This window comes from Podarcis erhardii (assembly GCF_964252035.2).
Source record: "Podarcis erhardii genome assembly, chromosome: 4".
Taxonomy (NCBI): Eukaryota; Metazoa; Chordata; class Lepidosauria; order Squamata; family Lacertidae; genus Podarcis; species Podarcis erhardii.
In genome coordinates this window covers 67,320,408-67,338,761 of record NC_138508.1, presented here as the reverse complement: position 1 = coordinate 67,338,761, position 18,354 = coordinate 67,320,408, and the positions used below count along the sequence as shown (strand labels likewise).

At 41.4% G+C, this 18,354-nt stretch overlaps 1 protein-coding gene across 3 annotated transcripts in view; it reads left to right on the top strand.

The window, feature by feature from the left end:
* RAI2 (retinoic acid induced 2) overlaps positions 1-18,354 on the top strand; it is a 68,834-nt gene that overhangs the window by 15,450 nt on the left and 35,030 nt on the right. Inside the window, exon 3 of one of the 3 annotated variants that reach the window (XM_081859112.1) lies at positions 5,312-5,389. The exons of 1 other annotated variant lie outside the window; for it this stretch is intronic. The gene's annotated coding sequence lies outside the window, so the exon portion shown is untranslated. Of the gene's footprint in view, positions 1-5,311; positions 5,390-17,766; positions 17,917-18,354 lie in introns of those variants that run through there. One more of the 3 variants, XM_081859113.1, reaches the window with a different exon arrangement.

The window sequence follows — 18,354 nt, the reverse complement described above, 5'->3', positions numbered from 1 at the left end:
CTAGGGAGCGGGTGACCTTTGTAGAGCACTAGAGTGAACAAGGAGATTGCAATAAAGACAGGGTTTTTAAAAATAATAATGCCAAACCTAGTGTCTTAACACATCTTAACACATCAGAAGAATGCAGTGTAGGCTTTCTTTTGAAACCTCTCATAGTATATTCCACACAAGGCGAGTAGCCAGGGAATTCTTACAGATGTGGTACTCCAATAAATGTGGATGTCCCTTCTCCATAATGGCTGCCATCTAGACAATTGGGGAGGGAGAGAAGATACACGTTTGCATCCCAGGGTTTTATATAATTTTTTTTGCTGCATCCATTCTCCTGACTGGATAGGCAAGTCTGTGTTTAGAGGAAAGGCAGCTAGGAAGGCTTTGGTCTACTATAGGTCTGCTGTAGGTGAAATACAGTGGTACCTTGCGTTACATATGCTTCAGGTTACATACGCTTCAGGTTACAGACTCCGCTAACCCAGACATAGTACCTCAGGTTAAGAACTTTGCTTCAGGATGAGAACAGAAATCGTGCTCCGGTGGCGCGGCAGCAGCAGGAGGCCCCATTAGCTAAAGTGGTGCTTCAGGTTAAGTACAGTTTCAGGTTGAGAACGGACCTCCGGAACGAATTAAGTACTTAACCCGAGGTACCACTGTACTTTTGAAAACACTTCTAAACGTGTATTCTTCTCTGCCTGTGATGTGGCTGTCTAGGACTGTGGTTTCACCACTGTTATGTACTGAAGTTCTCACCCTGGGCCAGGAGGGGGATACTGTAGATAGTTTTCACTCAGGTCCACATATGCAAATAAGGGATTGAAAGTGACGTTCAGTGATTGGATAGTTACAGAAAATGGTTACTGTTGCGTTCTAGTGGAGCTCTATATAAGCAGGCTGGCTGAACCCTTCAGTTCTGTTCTGTTCTGGCCTGTGAATAAACAAGAGCAGTTTGAAGAATTGCTGTGTCGTCTGATATGTTCACCCACAACTTAACAACCACTTACCTAAATGGCATTAGTAGATCTACCTGTGAATTCATTCCTTTGCTTGTCTGCATGCACGACAGCTCTGTGCACATCTACATAGATTATGCAAACATTTATTTATTTATTTATTTATTTATTTATTTATTTATTTATTTATTTATTTATTTATTTATGAAAACGTAGTTATTCACTACCAGGAGTCCTAAGCAAGTAATGGAAATAAAGACTGTGGTTTGCCGAGGTGCAGTCCTCTCTCAAGTTCACCATGGATCAAATTTTCCGTCTCATCTGTTTCCAAATGTGTCCTTAACTGAATTAATAATTCAATTGTTTATCTCCTTTTCCATTTGAAAAAGTGCAAACATTCCCCAAAATTTTTGGCGGAAAAAATCTAAGCCCAATATGAGGAAAGCCTGATACAAAAATAAACAATATGTTCTTTTCACTATGGCTTTATTGTGCTCCTGCTGCTTGAGACACCAACAATATAAACAAATATTACAATATAATGACTCGCGTTTCCCTCCAGAGAGAGGGGTGGAGTGGGGAGCAAGTGGGATTTCCTTTAGTAACCCCTCAAATTCTATGATGACACATATGATCACACAGGGGTTTCTAAGATCTGTTTTGTAAAGGATCCTAGGGAATACACGCCCAGGTGTATAAATGCACCACACAGAGTAAGCACTGATAGATTTCAATCTTTTGTTTATTTATTTACAAAGGGACACACATTGTAATTAGACAGTTTCTATACCATTTAATATATAAAAATATTACTAAGTGATATATAGAAAGCTAAAACAACAACAGAAAAAGTTACAAGAATACACTGTGTTACATATGCAAATGTACAAAGGCAAATGTTTCAATAATACAAAATAATTTCAGAATGTCAGGTTTCATGTCCTGGACCTTGTCACAAACAGGTCCAACAGCATCTAGAAACACAATGGGAGCCATGATCATGTTGTTCTCATGGTAGCTAGCATCTCTGGACATAAAATTAGAAGTGGAAGTAGCAGCAGATTTCATAGCAAATGGAGGCATTCTGAATCCAGAGTGAAGATGCATTCTGGATCTAGAATGAAGATGCATTCTGGGTCTAGAATGAAGATGCATTCTGGGTCTAGAATGAAGATGCATTCTGGATCCAGAATGAAGACGCATTATGGATCTAGAATGAAGATGCGTTCTGAACAATAATAATAATAAATATTAATAATATTTTTATTTATACCCCACCCTCCCCGGCCGAGACCAGGCTCAGGGCGGCTAACACCAAATATATAATACATTAAAAACACAAAATCAAACGATTAGTTTAAAATACAATTCGAATCACATTTAAAATCAAAATAAAATTAAGTGGGAACCCATGAATTATAACTGTAGGGTAAGGAATTACAAGTTCACTAGGCCCGGCCACCCGTGCTGGTCTCATATGGGCCGATAGAAAGAGCCCATATGAATGAAGATGCATTCTGAATCTAGAATGAAGATGCATCAAGGGATCAGTCCTAGGTGTCTGATTCCCACTCCCACTGTCCCCAATTACATAATCACTTCATACAACAATTTACACAAGTGTAAGGAAATTGCTTTTCGCCATGGATCCTGGTAAAAAGGAATATTGTTTAATAAGTTTGTTATTGCAAATTGTTCATCTAGTGCTAATGAGGAAATGGTGCAACACAAAAGCCTGCAATCTTAAATACACTTGTTTGGGAATTGTAAGTGGCATTTGCCCCAGAGGAACTTATTTCTCAATGAAATGCACGGGATGATGTTGTAGATTCTGCTTTGAAAGCATCATTGTTCATTACTGACTATATGAAGGCTTTACTACTGAGCTCTGGAAGGGAACATTCACTTTCTATTATGCAAATGTAATTTCATGGTATCACACATCCATAGGGCTATCTTTCTTTACTCCCCCGGCACAAAATGCATCTGCTACATTAATGCATTTGATATATCGCATTTGATGCGATTTCAAATGATATTTATAGTAATTTTTATAATGTAATTAACTGTCCCCAGCACATCCTCTGATGTTTCGTTTTCTCCATGTACTTTGAAGAATGGCTAACATAATTTGATTGTAAGGCGGTTTGGCTCTAACTTCACTCTTCCTAAATTAGAGATTTCTGCAATTGGCTACTATTAGCAACTTGATGCTGCTGCGATATGAGAGTCATGTACTTTCACATACGTTTCCAGAAGAAAGAGATCAAATAACTGGACGTAATAATACACCGATGATAACTGAAACAGGGCAGTTGAATTCAGGCACTTTAAGGAGTGGTCTGAAATTCTTCTGAACCTTGTATATCCAGGGTTGTCAACATGGTGTCCATGGGTGCAAGTGTGCCCATCAGTACCTCCTTTGGCACCTGTGAAAAATTGCAGTACAGTGGTACCTCGGGTTAATTCGTTCCAGAGATCCGTACTTAACCTGAAACTGTTCTTAACCTGAAGCACCACTTTAGCTAATGGGGCCTCCTGCTGCTGCCGTGCTGCCGGAGCACGATTTCTGTTCTCATCCTGAAGCAAAGTTCTTAACCTGAAGCACTATTTCTGGGTTAGCAGAGTCTGTAACCTGAAGCGTATGTAACCCGAGGTACCACTGTAAATATTTTCTTCAAAAATCCACAATACAGAAGAGTTTGCTTTTTCTGCTCAGTTCCTGTTTGCACTGCCTCAGCCTCTCCTACGCTGAACAGCTCCCTTCAATAAGCTCACATTTCACTGGATGCCAGGATTTGATGCCCACCCTCCCATCTGTTCTGAATAGAGGAGAAGTGCAAAGAGCTTTTCTCTGTGAGTGAACAGGGTGGCAGCAGATGTAATTGCCCCCCCCCCCAAGTTGAAGGGGTGAGGGGCAGGGTCATGCCTGCATCATTTTGTGGTCTGCCTTTTTTCTTCCTTTTTTAAAGATGTGGCAGTCTTTATGTCCTATGGCAGCCAATTTGTGATGGGCACTCATTGCACTTCCTTGAATCCTCATTTGGTTGTATTTGCTAGGGCTGATGGGAGTTGTGGTTCAGCAACATTTGGAAGGACAAATGTTCTCTACTCTTGGTGCATGGGATTGCAGCCTGAAGATGATGGTACAATAAGACCTTTATTTTATTTTACAGTGGCACCTCGGGTTAAGAACTTAATTCGTTCTGGAGGTCTGTTCTTAACTGAAACTGTTCTTAACCTGAGGTATCACTTTAGCTAATGGGGCCTCCCGCTGCCGCCGCATGATTTCTGTTCTCATCCTGAAGCAAAGTTCTTAACCCGAGGTAATATTTCTGGGTTAGCAGAGTCTGTAACCTGAAGCGTATGTAACCCGAGGTACCACTGTATTTTTAAAATCAACGTTCAGCCTTCAGTTAACAGTTATTGTGGTAAGGAGTTTAACACACTGCAATTCAACAGCTGAATTTAGTCTTTGGAACGCAAGGTGCCTTATTTTGCCAGCTTATTTCTTTTACACACACACACACACACACACACACACACACACACACACACACGTACGTTATAAGCAACACAATGACAAGACCTGGAAAGACAAGATTTGCCATATTTCTCTGATTGGGGCATGCTTTTGTAATGTGACCTTGCAGCCTGCCAGTTGGTCTGTAGCGCAAAATAGGCACAGACCTTGGAAATAAGACAGCAGGTGCAAGTTAATTAAATAAGGGAACCATGCTGCTTTGTGCTGGAAGAGAGCATGCACCCTGCTCACCTCCCACTGTTACATTCACACTTCCTTGCGAGATGTTAAGGTTTTTCTTATATGGAAGATGTTGCATCCATAGGGCAAAGGGAAGAAGGGAGGAGGGCCTGTTTGGGCGCAAGCCAAGAATGCTCACTTAGCCAGCCAGTCTAGTAACTCTGCAGCACATCTGTGTGTCAAGGCAAGAGAGAGAGATTGCAGGCACCATCCTGATCCTGTATAGATATCTCTTTTTAATAAAACTTTATTATTTTTCCAACTTGGGAGAATAAAACAAGCAATATGCAGAGCAATTTCAATCAAGTTTAGTTAAAATGCAAAATGTGCATTCCGAAAAGGAAATGTCTCACAAAAGAAGCATTCAATTTCTACCATCCAACATCCACAAAATTTAGAAAAAGACACTATTATTTATTACCTTGGAAAAGGACATCATTATTATTAAGCCCCTTCAGCCCAATCCTATCCAGAGTTAGTGGTCCCTATTAAAATCAAAGGGGTTAGGCATACCTAATACTACCCAGGCTCATGTTGTTTATAGTCAAGAAAATCCAAAAGTGATATATCTGGAAATATGTTTTCCAGCGTCATTCCATAGGTTTAAGATCATGTATACGAAGACATGTGAATGCTTCACCTACGTCCTATGTCATCCTTCATATTTGCCCCATCCAAGGTAAATATTTCAAAACAACCCCAACTAGCCGTTGTTCTGTCTGTACCAAAGTGAACCAAAAATATAGTTCATGCTCAGGAACAGCTAAAAAAGAAAAACACTGATACAGTGGTGCCCCGCAAGACGAATGCCTCGCAAGACGAAAACCCCGCTAGACAGAGACAATTGGAAATTGCAGAGTTTGGAGAAAATGAAGGACAAGGTGCGAGACTGGTTACATTATGCTCAGATTAAAGAAGTTTTTAAAAATGACAAAAAGTTAGGGTTCCAGGTGGAGAAATCGAAGTTAGAAACAGAATTGTTAGAACCAAAGACTAAGGTACTATCTAGAATGTATAACTTGCTGCTAAAATGGAATACACAAGACGAAATGGTTAAATCGGCTATGATAAAATGGGCACAGGACATTGGGCATAACATTATGTTTGAGGACTGGGAAAGGTTGTGGACCACTGGGCTGAACTTCACCGCATGTAATGCTCTGAAGGAAAATGTTATGAAAATGATATATAGATGGTACATGACCCCAGTTAAACTTGCCAAAATATACCATTCGTCTGATAATAAATGTTGGAAATGTAAAGAAAATGAAGGAACATTCTTTCACCTCTGGTGGACGTGCCCTAAGGTGAAGGTCTTCTGGGAAATGATATATAATGAGCTGAAAAAGGTATTTAAGTATACCTTCACAAAGAAACCAGAGGCCTTCCTTTTGGGTATTGTCGGCCAGAAGGTGTTAAAGAAGGATCGAACATTTTTCATGTATGCAACAACGGCAGCAAGGATTCTCATCGCAAAAAACTGGAAAACTCAAGATCTACCCACACTGGAAGAGTGGCAGATGCAGCTGATGGACTATATGCAACTGGCCGAGATGACCGGCAGAATCCGTGATCTGGGAGAAGAGAAGATGGAGGAAGACTGGGAGAAATTCAAGATATATCTACAAAAACATTGTAATTTGGTTGAATGTTAAGAAGGATGCTAGATTATAAAAAACTGGCCACCACTAAACTAGATTTAAATTTGATGATAAGTGAGACTAAAGAAAATATAAATTTTTTTGGAAGAAGTGCTAGATTATATTTGAATGAGTGGACATGAGATTGTAAACAAGTTGATAATTTGTTTGGAAAAAAATTTTAACGATGTAAATGGGAGCGGGAGACGTGAGGGAGTCCAAAGAAGTGATGAAATTGTTGTGATAGAAGTAAGATCGTTTATTATGTGTGCATTTATATTTAAAAACCTTAATAAATATTTATAAAAAAAAAAAAGAAAACCCCGCTAGACGAAAGGGTTTTCCGTTTTCGAGGCACTTCACAAGACGAATTTCCCTATGGGCTTGCAAGTCTTGCGATTTTTTTTCGCTCCCCCCCCCTTTTCTAAGCCGCTAAGCCGCTAATAGCGCTAATCTGCTAAGCCGCTAATAGGGTTGCTTCGCAAGATGAAAAAACTCGCGGAACGGATTCTTTTCGTCTTGCGAGGCACCACTGTATTAACTACATTGCAAACACTTTAATTTATGTGATGATGATGATTACTCTTAGTTTATTTATTTGTACCCCGCCCATCTGGCTGGGTTTCCCCAGCCACTCTGGGCGGCTTCCTACAAAGATTAAAAATACATTAAAATGCCACACATTAAAAACTTCCCTAAAGATGGAAATGTAATTCAGTATGTGCCCCCTGCCCTGGGTTCTGTGTGGAAGTGCTCTTGTAGCCCACTTGGCATGAGAGGCTGGACTGCCTTGCACTAAAGCTTCAGCATTTACTGACAGCCTTCTGGGCGGAACTGTTCGTTCTAGTTTTGATTCTGTGACCCTCAGTGGCTTCATCTCAGTATACCTCAAAAACCACCTTCTTCCCTCTGTCCTGTTGGGATCTCTGTCCTCTGTAGCATTTGCAGCTTTTGTATTAATGCTGCACCAGTTTTTCCAACGAGGAGGCAGCTGCTTATGATGGTACTATGACAACTGTGTCTGGAGTCTGTTCTATGAAATTAACCTATGGTCTATATGATTCAGTTTTAATGTTTTTATGTATGTGCTTATTCTTGCTGTGTAGTCAGCAGGCAACACAAGGCTAATGTACTTTAAAGCTCTTTTTTAAAAAAAACAAGCCAAAGAGCTGTTCATTTTGAGGTTATATGACAAGCTTTATGCTCCATTTGCAACAGATTTAACACACCAGCAAAGCAAACAAAAGCAGTGTTGTTTCCTTTGCAGTTTCCAGTCTTTTGTCTCCAAAGAATTCCAGTCCTTAGTAGTTATGGTTGAAGGTTTTCCCTGCTCTTAGGGATGCTATTTATGATTGGTTTAAATAATGTAGAGAGAGAGACAAGAGAGCACATATATTGTCCATGATCATTTTGAAAGGCCACACCAAAGAAGAGATTATATTTAAAAAGCAGCTAAAAATATGGAAGCCTACCCTTCTTATTTCAGTAATATAGCAACTGCGAGTCAGTCTAAAAATACCCTCCTGGCACAATGGAAGTGAATGAATCTCTCACATACACACACACACGCACACACAAATCAATGAGAAATTGCTTCTTCATGCCCTCAAGAAGTTCTAGTTAACAACACTGAACAAACGCCACATTCTCTAAGTGACAGTTACATGTGCAGCCTTTTCTAATTCACAATTTTCAATTTACTTCTCAAAAGCTGCCAAGACCAAACATCTAAAGTTTGGGGAATATAGCCACTTCATCTACTTATTTATTTTTCACTCTTCCTCTGATTACACAGGAGTTTTGTGCCTGTAGCTTCACTCTTGATGGGCTTTTCCAGGAGCATTTTGTAGTGGGAAAATCACTCTCATCATGCCTTTGTTAAGAGAATATGCTTCTATAGCAATCTAGGGAGCATTCCATCTGAGACAATAAATGGCAAGACTGCAACACCATCGCCACCTTTCATCCTCACAACGTGTCCAGAACTTCATTGTTATTTGGTGTCTGTGTTTCCTTACTTGGTTTATCTATGCAGATGTCAGCAGTAAACATGCACTATGTAAAAAAAAAGAAGAAGAAGCACACTAACCTGTGAATGAAGGTTTCATTTTCACCCAGTTTTTTTGTTGCCTGGTCTCCTTTGATTAGATCTTACCCGTCAAGTTAGTAAATGACATTTGTAATGATAAAGATTCCAAACTGATTTGCAAGAGGGACCCCATAGAGTTGAATGGGTTTTCAGAGTAAGTTGCATTTGGGTTGCCCTTGCAATAAACCACAGTGGTACCTCGGGTTACATACGCTTCAGGTTATATACGCTTCAGGTTACAGACTCCGCTAACCTAGAAATAGTACCTCGGGTTAAGAACTTTGCTTCAGGATGAGAACAGAAATCGTGCTCCAGCGGCGCAGCGGCAGCAGGAGGCCCCATTAGCTAAAGTGGTGCTTCAGGTTAAGAACAGTTTCAGGTTAAGAACAGACCTCTGGAACGAATTAAGTACACTTAATCCGAGGTACCACTGTATTGATATTGCCATATTTTTGTTATTTTAAAAAAAATATTTTAAAATGTTATTTTAAAAAAAGAAATTTAGATCATGGGTCACTTGCTTCTTTTGCTTGGACTGTGTACTCTGATAAAATGTAGGAATAAATTCATAAAGATACAATGTGCCTAGGGATGATTAGGGCACCATGCGAAAGGTCGCTGTCTTCTAGCCTCAATTTTTGAGGAATGGATGTGACATTTAAATTGTATATCATTTCAGTCATAACAAATTTATTTATATCATGTGTTACTGGGATCATTTTTACATACATTATTTGTTTGATATATTATGAGCTATTTGGATCACTCTGTATTTGCATCATAATGTAATGTCATGTGCCATCACCATGACATTAGCTGCTAGGCGCAATGAATATTACTCATTTAGAGGCTATGCTGATTGTAGGAGCTGTCACATAACAGTTCACTAGTGCCAGCATACTCTGAGATTTCATGCATTGGTTCTGAAGGGTTTTTATATACAGGGATGGGAAAATTATAAACTGATGGACTAATGCAAATCTAGACCATGAAATGGAACTCTCATTAATTTACATGTAAGATTTTCCACAGTGAACCATTTATACATATCGGGTAAAATGCTGTGTATAATTATCACTTTAGAAAAATGATTGCCAATAAATAAGTGTCCTAAATATAAAATAACAGCAGTTTAAAACTGGAGCTTCTCCTACGCATTGCAATGAGATTGGGGTTGGACTAAATGGGTTTTTGGAGTCTCCTCCTGCCTTTTGATTTTACAGCTGTAAATATGGGATTCTGCAGGAAAAGGGGGCTGTTTCTTTGTGACATAAATATCCCTTGCTTGGTCAGTTAAGTACCCACTTTGTATTATAAGCCCAGGGCAAAGGGTTCCTACAGAAAGTAAATAGCCAGAGATCCTTCTGGTCAGTTAGCACAAAGGGGCATCTCTTTCTTGCCTTGCCCTCCCATGTCTGGAGGTGACATCAGCCAGGTGTCTGCCTGTGTGTATGAAAGTGAACAATAGCTAGGCAGTCTTGAAAGTGAGCCTGAAAAGAGAGATGGCTGACTTCCTCTCTGTAATAATTGAATGCTATGCCATTGGGGGGTTCCCCTAGAAAGCTTACTTTTATTTTTATTTAAAACATTTCCAGGGACGCGGGTGGTGCTGTGGGTTAAACCACAGAGCCTAGGACTTGCTGATCAGAAGGTTGGTGGTTCGAATCCCTGCGACAGAGTGAGCTCCCGTTGCTTGGTCCCTGCTCCTGCCAACCTAGCAATTCGAAAGCACGTCAAAGTGCAAGTAGATAAATAGGTACCGCTCTGGCGGGAAGGTAAACAGCATTTCCATGCGCTGCTCTGGTTTGCCATAAGCGGCTTAGTCATGCTGGCCACATGACCCAGAAGCTGTAGGTCGGCTCCCTTGGCCAGTAAAGCGAGATGAGCGCCGCAACCCCAGAGTCGGCCACGCCTGGACCTAATGGTCAGGGGTCCCTTTACCTTTACCTTTATGCCATTGGGGGGTTCCCTTACTTTTATTTTTATTTAAAACATTTCCAGATCACTTCTCTTGGTAATGCCCATCCAAGAGGGCTTGCAATAAAAATTAAAAAATAGCTGTTGGAAGTGCGACAGCAGAGATCGTTCAATTTGTAATGTAGGGGCTAATTCTGTTATTAGTAAGCCAGCTAACCATTATTGATGTCACATTTTTACTGTCACGCTCTTCTTTTCAGAAAGTTGTGTGCTGACTGAGAAGGTATTTTTCACTTACCGTACTTTCACACATCTCAAAATTCAGACTCTGATTAGCCTAGCACAAATTTTCAGCAGAGGCACACGGAAGTGATTTGGATGTGTATAGGCGGCCAATGTCAACCTACAAACCATCTGGGCATTATCTGGCCTTATTTCATCAATCAGAACGTCATTGGGTTGGATTCTTTTTTCGGAGGGCAATTTCAGTATCAATGTCAAATTTACCCTGGGGGATGCACACCCTTGCCCTATAGCCTGTTGTCGCTGGCTGACAAACCAATACAAAAGTCTTCTTCACTGCTTTGCATGAGGTGATCCTTTGCTTGTAATACTCATGCCATTAGGTAATGGCATTCATTTGGTGACAAATATTTCATAGGGCTTTGCTTGGTGGAAGCAACAGCTGTTATGACTGAGCACTTGCGACATGACAAGCAACGATTCTCTTTGAAAAGTTATGGGAAATGATTTAATTTGAAGACTCCAGCTTCACTACACTATTAAAAATTAATTGCTTCCTGATGCTGCATCAAAAATCCAGATGATCTAGAAGAATATATATTCTAGTCTTCCAAGTAAATCTCTCCCAGCAATTTGTAAAGAGGTGTTTAAAAAACAAAAGCAGAAATAGTAAATGAGCAACCGAAACAATGACAATTGTTTCATTAGAATGGTGTTTCAAGTATGTTATGAAGATGGATGGGTGACTAAGAAAGAGCACCTTGAAAACACCTCATTGACACAAATACTTCTCTCTCTCTCTCTCACTCACACATACACCCTCACACACAGGCTGTGATTCCTGAGCTTCCCCCTTTATATATTTTTACAACAGCAATTGCCAAATGGCCCAGGTCCATGATTTCCTGCATTGGCAAATGAAACTGTTTTCCCAGGGGACAATTGGATTGCCTTTGACTTCAGTAAACAGTTTAAATACATAAGCAAATTCACTATAGTATCTCTCTTCAGAAAGAACATGTTTTTCCCCCATGAAAGATTACAATTGATGCAGGAAGGCCAGTTGACTCGTAAATTGGAATCCATGTCCCAGTCATATTTCTGGCTGGCAAAGGAAGCCATTGTTGGCTCATGCAGTCGGCTGTTCAAGTGCTGCCCAGAACAGCTCCCTAAATATATGTCTTGTGCTATGAATATTAGATAAAGCTTCTGAGCTGATGAACATGCTACTTCTTTGCTGAGCAATACATGGTGGCTGCGAGTTTGCTACCAAGCTAGATTCAAGGTTCTTGTGTTAAATCACAAAACCTTAAAATAACTTGGGCCTAATGTGATGTAAGAACCATTTGATTCCCTGTGCTCCACCTCAGCCAGTGAGACATTCTTTTGGTGGTCCCCCACCCACCTGAAGTTCAGTCTGCCTTTATCAGGGACTGAGCCTTTAGTGTGGCAGGTCGTGCCCTATGGAACTCATTGCCACAAGAGGTACAGATGTCCTTCCTGCTTTCTTTTAGCTGTCTTTTAAAAACTATACTATTTTGGAATGTGTGTTTTTTATTAAAAAAACCCCAACCCAACTAGTTTTCAAAGTTGTTTTGATTCATGGTAGTGATATGTCGTTTACATTGTATACCACATGTGCTTTTTATGAATGTATATAGATAAATAGATTCTCTTCTGGCTGTTTGATAGCTGTCAGCTGCTAGTATGTCTTAGGGATTACATATAAGTTTTTGAGTCCTGCTTTCTGATTCTTTTCAGGCCTGCTTAGTTAGGCCTGCATTCTTTCTCCACCGTATTTTCTACTAGTCTATTTTTATAACTTCCAAACTGGTCTGTCAACATGTAACAGAAGTGTTACATTATGTGTGAACAATTTATATAAGCTGCGGGTGCTCAGCTTGCTTAACACTGAAGGTCACATAAGAGAATCATCAGTACCTGATGTGTTATTCTGATCATCCTCACATTTTATTAATGCATATTAACAGCTGCATGACCAAAACAGGTTTCAAAATACTTTTAATATATTTGAAAATTAATAACACGCGCAATATATGTTGGACAAATTCCTGGACTAATCATTGCAAGTTATCACCAAACGTTTTATTTTCTTGCCAGAACCACATGAAATCTTAACAAACTCCCATAGTTTCATTTATATGAAATGCTTGATAAAAATACACATATTGGACTTGATGGTCAGATATAGGGAAGCTGAGAAGATGTTTGTATCTAATTTATGTTGGCGTTTCTATGATTGGTCTCTCTCTCCCAAGTGATACAACTCACTCAGTACAAGAGTGTGTCTGTTGGCCTGATGAGTGACGGGAAAGGATGCAAGTTGTCATACCCTTAGTATGACCTGTCCTTTCCTCTACTTCCCCATTAAAAAGGAAGGGGAAGAAACTCTCCTTGCCCCCTAATGGGAAATTATGAATGTGCTTGGAGTTAAATTACTATATAATTCATGGTTTACTGGAGGATATAAAAGCATTTGCTCCAGAGATGAAAAGCTTTGAGCCATGGTATATTTGCTGGGAAGACGGTTGTTTCTCATTATTTATGTTATTTTGTTAACATGCTTTTAAAGAAAAAGTTTCCTTTTTAAAAACGAACTCTTGTATTTGGCATCCTGTATCCATTTACCTTTGTCATTTTATATTATGCTGTTTCTGGCGCAAGTCCCTTTCTTCCTTGGGATTTCCTTCTTTTCTACTTAAAAGAATCTGGCATACTGTGGGCTCCTATCAGCATTGAACCTGGAATGGTCAGCCTTCCAGAAATCAAGATTGCATGCAAGGCAGTTAAGTCAGAGTAGCAGTATTTGAAGCCATAGGGATTAAACAAAGAAAAAAGAGTAACTTTTATTGGCTCAGATGAATTCTGGAGCCTGAATTGGGCAATAAGAAACTTCTCCATACTTCTGAGCATTTGAGTACTGTATACTTACAGATCCTGACAACTTCAGATGATTTTGTGTTGAATCTAACACAGATTTTTCCAGTGAATTTTGGGAAATTGGATGTGGAACATGACCCATTAGAATGCCCATTTCCCCAAGATTGTCCAGGACATGGAAGGAATATAGCCAGCCATATTGTAGCCTAGTCTTTGAATTTGTAATGTGTTTATTTTGTATGCACATTCTGTGCTTTGCTGCAGTTTGCATTTATAATCCCTACTAAATTGCCTCCTACTCAGGACACTATGCATATAGAAACAGTACACAAACTTCTCCACCTAGATGTAGAGTGTGATACTTCCCCTCTGCAACCCAACAGCTGAGCCTGCATTTCAAAAAATTAATATTTAGTTGCTTGGGCTCCTAGAGCAGCACGATATTTTGGATCAAGGTTGAATTTATAAAAAAGTTTTTGAGATTGTTCATTTAATTAGTAAAACCAGGAGAAGGGGAATGCCTTCCCATGGGAAACACTTCCTCACCCACAACAATACTCAAATACAAAAAAGACACAGGCATGTAAAAGGCTCTTGCATGTGTAGAATCAGGCACATACCATCTTCATACAAAATAATACTTATAAAGGAAAACATGGAACCTGTACTTGTGATGCATTTTGTTTTCAGAGGCACGTGGCTAAATCTACACAGGTGCACTCTTCACACTTCATGGGAATTGCAAAATGGGTAGATACTTTATTTTCCTTATTTATTTCAATCTCATAATTATAATTTAGGGTTCTATTGTGATTTAGCTCACTTTAGGATTTATTTTTTAAAAAATTAGCATTTGAGGATTCTTGGGCAATATAAAAAAAAATGCCCCAGATATTTCATGACATGAGATATATTTGCTGATATACATAATACACATTATTAGTAATGTAGGTAATATAGTAAGTTGATATAAAGAAATAATAATCTCTCCCTGCCACATGCTAAAGCTTGGGGATATGTCTTGCTTTCCCCAAGACATGTACAGTAAAGTGACGCGCCTCAACTTTTCAATGAAATTGACCATGGCAGGCTTGTGAGAACATCAGCATTAGACATATGAATAGGGCAACCAGCCACCAACAACAGAAGGCTTTTTTTGATTGATTTTAAATTAAGGTCATGGTCCCTCAGGCCACAGAAAGATTTGATTATTTCCGTCATATTTGAAGTGTGTGTTGGGTGTCTTTTCTTTATGGGCAGCATTTGGCTATTCCATAGAGCAGTGACCCCAAAATTTATCAAATGTTCAGAAAACCTAGAACAGTCACAATCCTTGTGGCAATTATATACACCTCATTTAACAATTTGCTGTAACTTCATTTAATAACTGTATATATAGTTATTGTATTTGGAAGAGTATATGCTACTTCACTAGTCACTCCTTTGAAATTGCTTTGATTTATAAACAGCATCAACACAAATATATACATAGCAGAGGTGCTGGAAGATACAGTAATTATGTCTTAAGGAACAGTGGACCTTTCATAGCCTTAAAAAAGTACAATCACATTTATTTATGAGTCCCTATATAACTATGACCATGTGTATGCTCTTGCAACCCTGTTAGCCTGATTACCCACCTAACCCTTTTCTATTTTGCTAGTTTATAAAAGAATATGATTATGGAAAAAGCTTTGGATGGAAATCTTGAAATGAATAAAGCAATCAATGACGCAGTGGCACAATTCAGGCCTTATACTGTACACACTACAGTAATCCTAACATACAACTCGCTGTGGTTTGACCTCGAATCAGGCCCATGGCATGACTTCTGGTGGTTGAACAATGGTCATAATCACACCAAACCATAGATTGCTGACTGATTGTGAACCATAGCTTGTCAATTCAGACATGTCACCAAGCCATACCTAAGCTGCTTTAGTCATTTTCTTCTTCTTCTGACACTGATTATTTCAAAACGTACTGTGTGAAGTTCATTCAAATACTTAAATGAAACAGCAAATTGGAAGAGCAATTGTTGCCTGCTTTTTATAGAATCAATGATGGAACTAAAAAAACCCAACTATATGTAGTTGGCAAGCTTATGTAATACTAGTAAACAAACTAGTAAACTAGTAAACAAAATCAAGATTAATGTACCGAACTTTCTAAGATGGACTAAAAAATATGGCCATCTTAAAATAAGTGTATATGCGAAATATATATGGTGCAAACAGATAGGCTAGGAAAGTCAGTAGTGTAGGGTTGCCATATTTCAAAAAGTAAAAATCAGGATACCCCGGAAGTTGTTGAGCTACAAGAATTTTTGAGTTTGGGAGCTTTTTTAAGGCATTTTCAGCACGATTTAACCCCCATTGCTGGTTTTCCAGGACATCTGCCCGATTTCAAGAAAATAATCCAGGCAATTCCAGGACATGTTCTGTAGAATCAGGACGTATGGCAGCCCTACACTAGTGCTATAGTCCAAAAAAGCCAGAGCATTGGCAGAAACTATTATGGCAAAAACTGAAATTCTTTACAAACAAGTACAGTAATGTAAATCACAATTACCTGGTGTTAATAACTAACTCTGAAGGGTAAGAAGGAGAAAAATCAAACACACTCTTCCCATGCTGCGGCACCCTCTTCCATATTCACAAATGCTTATGACAGTCTATATAACAGATTTTAGTGTGTTACAAGAGGGCACAGAGACCATGAAGCAGAGTTTTAAAATATTTAATGAATGTCATATATAAAAATATTAATTAGTTTTGATTCAATATTGGCACCCAGAATCCAAACACTGACGAAGGCTGCTGCTCCTATCTTGGGAACGTTCACACCAAAACTATGCCAAAAAAGGGCAGTGATGCCAAAGACACATTTCAGTCTGCCATCTTGATTCAAAATGGTGTCAAAATGAGGATGAAGAGCCTTGCCCCCTCCTCGGGAACGCTTGTGCCAAGCTTGGCCTTATCTCAAGAGGCATTCCAACCACAGAGACAGCACCCCACCTTCCAAAATGTTACACTGCATGAAGATATAAACTGCAAATACTAAATGTGTGCTATGTAATGGAACATAAAACCAGACATAAGAACACATTATAACTTTTCGTATCTTTCCTTATATTAAAATAGCATGGTCTGCCACAATCCCAAATTCTTTTTCTATAATGCAGAATATTAGAGATGTGGCCTTCAAATCCTTCACCTTTCAGTACTACCTTTCTGTGCCAGAAACCCCCCCCCCCTTCAGTCTCAGGCGGTCTTAATGCAGAGCAAACTTCCCCTCTTTACTCCTCAGCTTTCCTCTTCTCTGCTATTCATACCCATCTGCAGTGCTACTACCCACCCTGCAGAGCAGGCCCAAATTTACCATTAACTTCTTTCCAAGACACCTCACTTCTCCCTAAACGACGTTGCCAAATGCATGCACAATAACAGACCCTTTATGCCAGGGGTCAGCAACCCACAAATAACGCAGAGATGCATTTTAAAACACGCTGATTCCCGGACCGTCTGCGGGCCGGATTGAGAAGGCGATTGGGCCGCATCCGGCCCACAGGCCTTAGGTTGCCTAACCCTGCTTTATGCCTCTAGCAAAACGGATTCATGCTCCCCCCCAACTAGATTTGCAACCCTAGGCTTCGCCTCTCCGTGGCCATTTTCCCCCTGCACTCCCCCCCCCCCCACAACCAGCCGCAAGCCGCCCCCCCCGCGCGCCTCTTTCGGTCTCCCTTGGGGGCTCCGCGCCAGGGAAAAAAACCAAGGGAAGCCGCTCCACCTTCCCCGCGCCCTCTTTCTCCTCCTCCGCCCTGAACGACCCCCGAGCCCTTCGCAGCCAAAATGCTCCTCGGGTCGGGAGGACGTTTCTGGACAGGGAGGGTGGGAAGTTAAGCAGCTGGCGCTTGCTTGCTTAACGCGCGTGAGGGGGGGGACCGGCGGCGGCGGCGCGTGCCAGGCCCGCCTCTCGCGCTTGGCGACGGCGGGCATGCGCCCTGGAACCACGGACCCCCGCACCAATTTGGAGGCGGGCACAGCTCGGCTTCCTATTGGCCCGCCCCTTCCCTCCCGCCCCCAGGGATACTCAGCGATACTCAGACACCAGACAGCCGCGGCAGCAGCAGCAGCAGCAGCAGCAGCGACAGGGAGGGCAGGGCGCGCGTTGAAGCGGCACGTAGAGCGGCTCGCCCTCGTCGTCAGCCGGGCAGAGCCTGACAGGACGTTATTCAAAAGGGGTGGGTGGGTTTGTGGGGGGGGGGGTGGGAGAAAGAGAGAAGAACCCTTCGCCAGCTGAAACAGCGAACAGGGAGGCGAGGAGGCTGCCGCGCGTCTTCCCAGCCTCCCAGCCAGCCTGTCCGCCCGGTCCATGGAGCCCAGCTAAGGCAGCGCCGGCAGAGAGGACAGCGAGGTAACGGCAACGGGGTAAAAGCTCTCGGGTCGGCAGTAGATAGGGGACCTCGGCAGCCGGAGGAACGGGCTGGGAGAGGAGCGGCGCGGGCGCCCGCCCCCTCGGCGCTCCTGCCCCGCTCAGCCGCCCCGCAGGCACCCTGCTTGGGAAGGGAGGGGGGAGGCTCTGGAGCTGAAGGTTAAGGGAGGGGGGGGCAGCGAGCGAGCGCAGGGTCTGGGGTGGGGGGTGGGTCCTGTGAACCTGGCCAGCCCTCCAAGCGGGGGGGGGGGCGGGGGCCGGGCTGCCCTCTCCGGTTGACAGGTTGCCTGAGTCCAGGGAGGATGGGGAGGTAGGTGCCCACCATCGCCCCTCTTCAGAGGATGCTTTATGGGGAATTGTCTCTTTAATGTGGGGGGAGGGAGGAGAAAAGCTCCCTTTATATATATATATGTGTGTGTG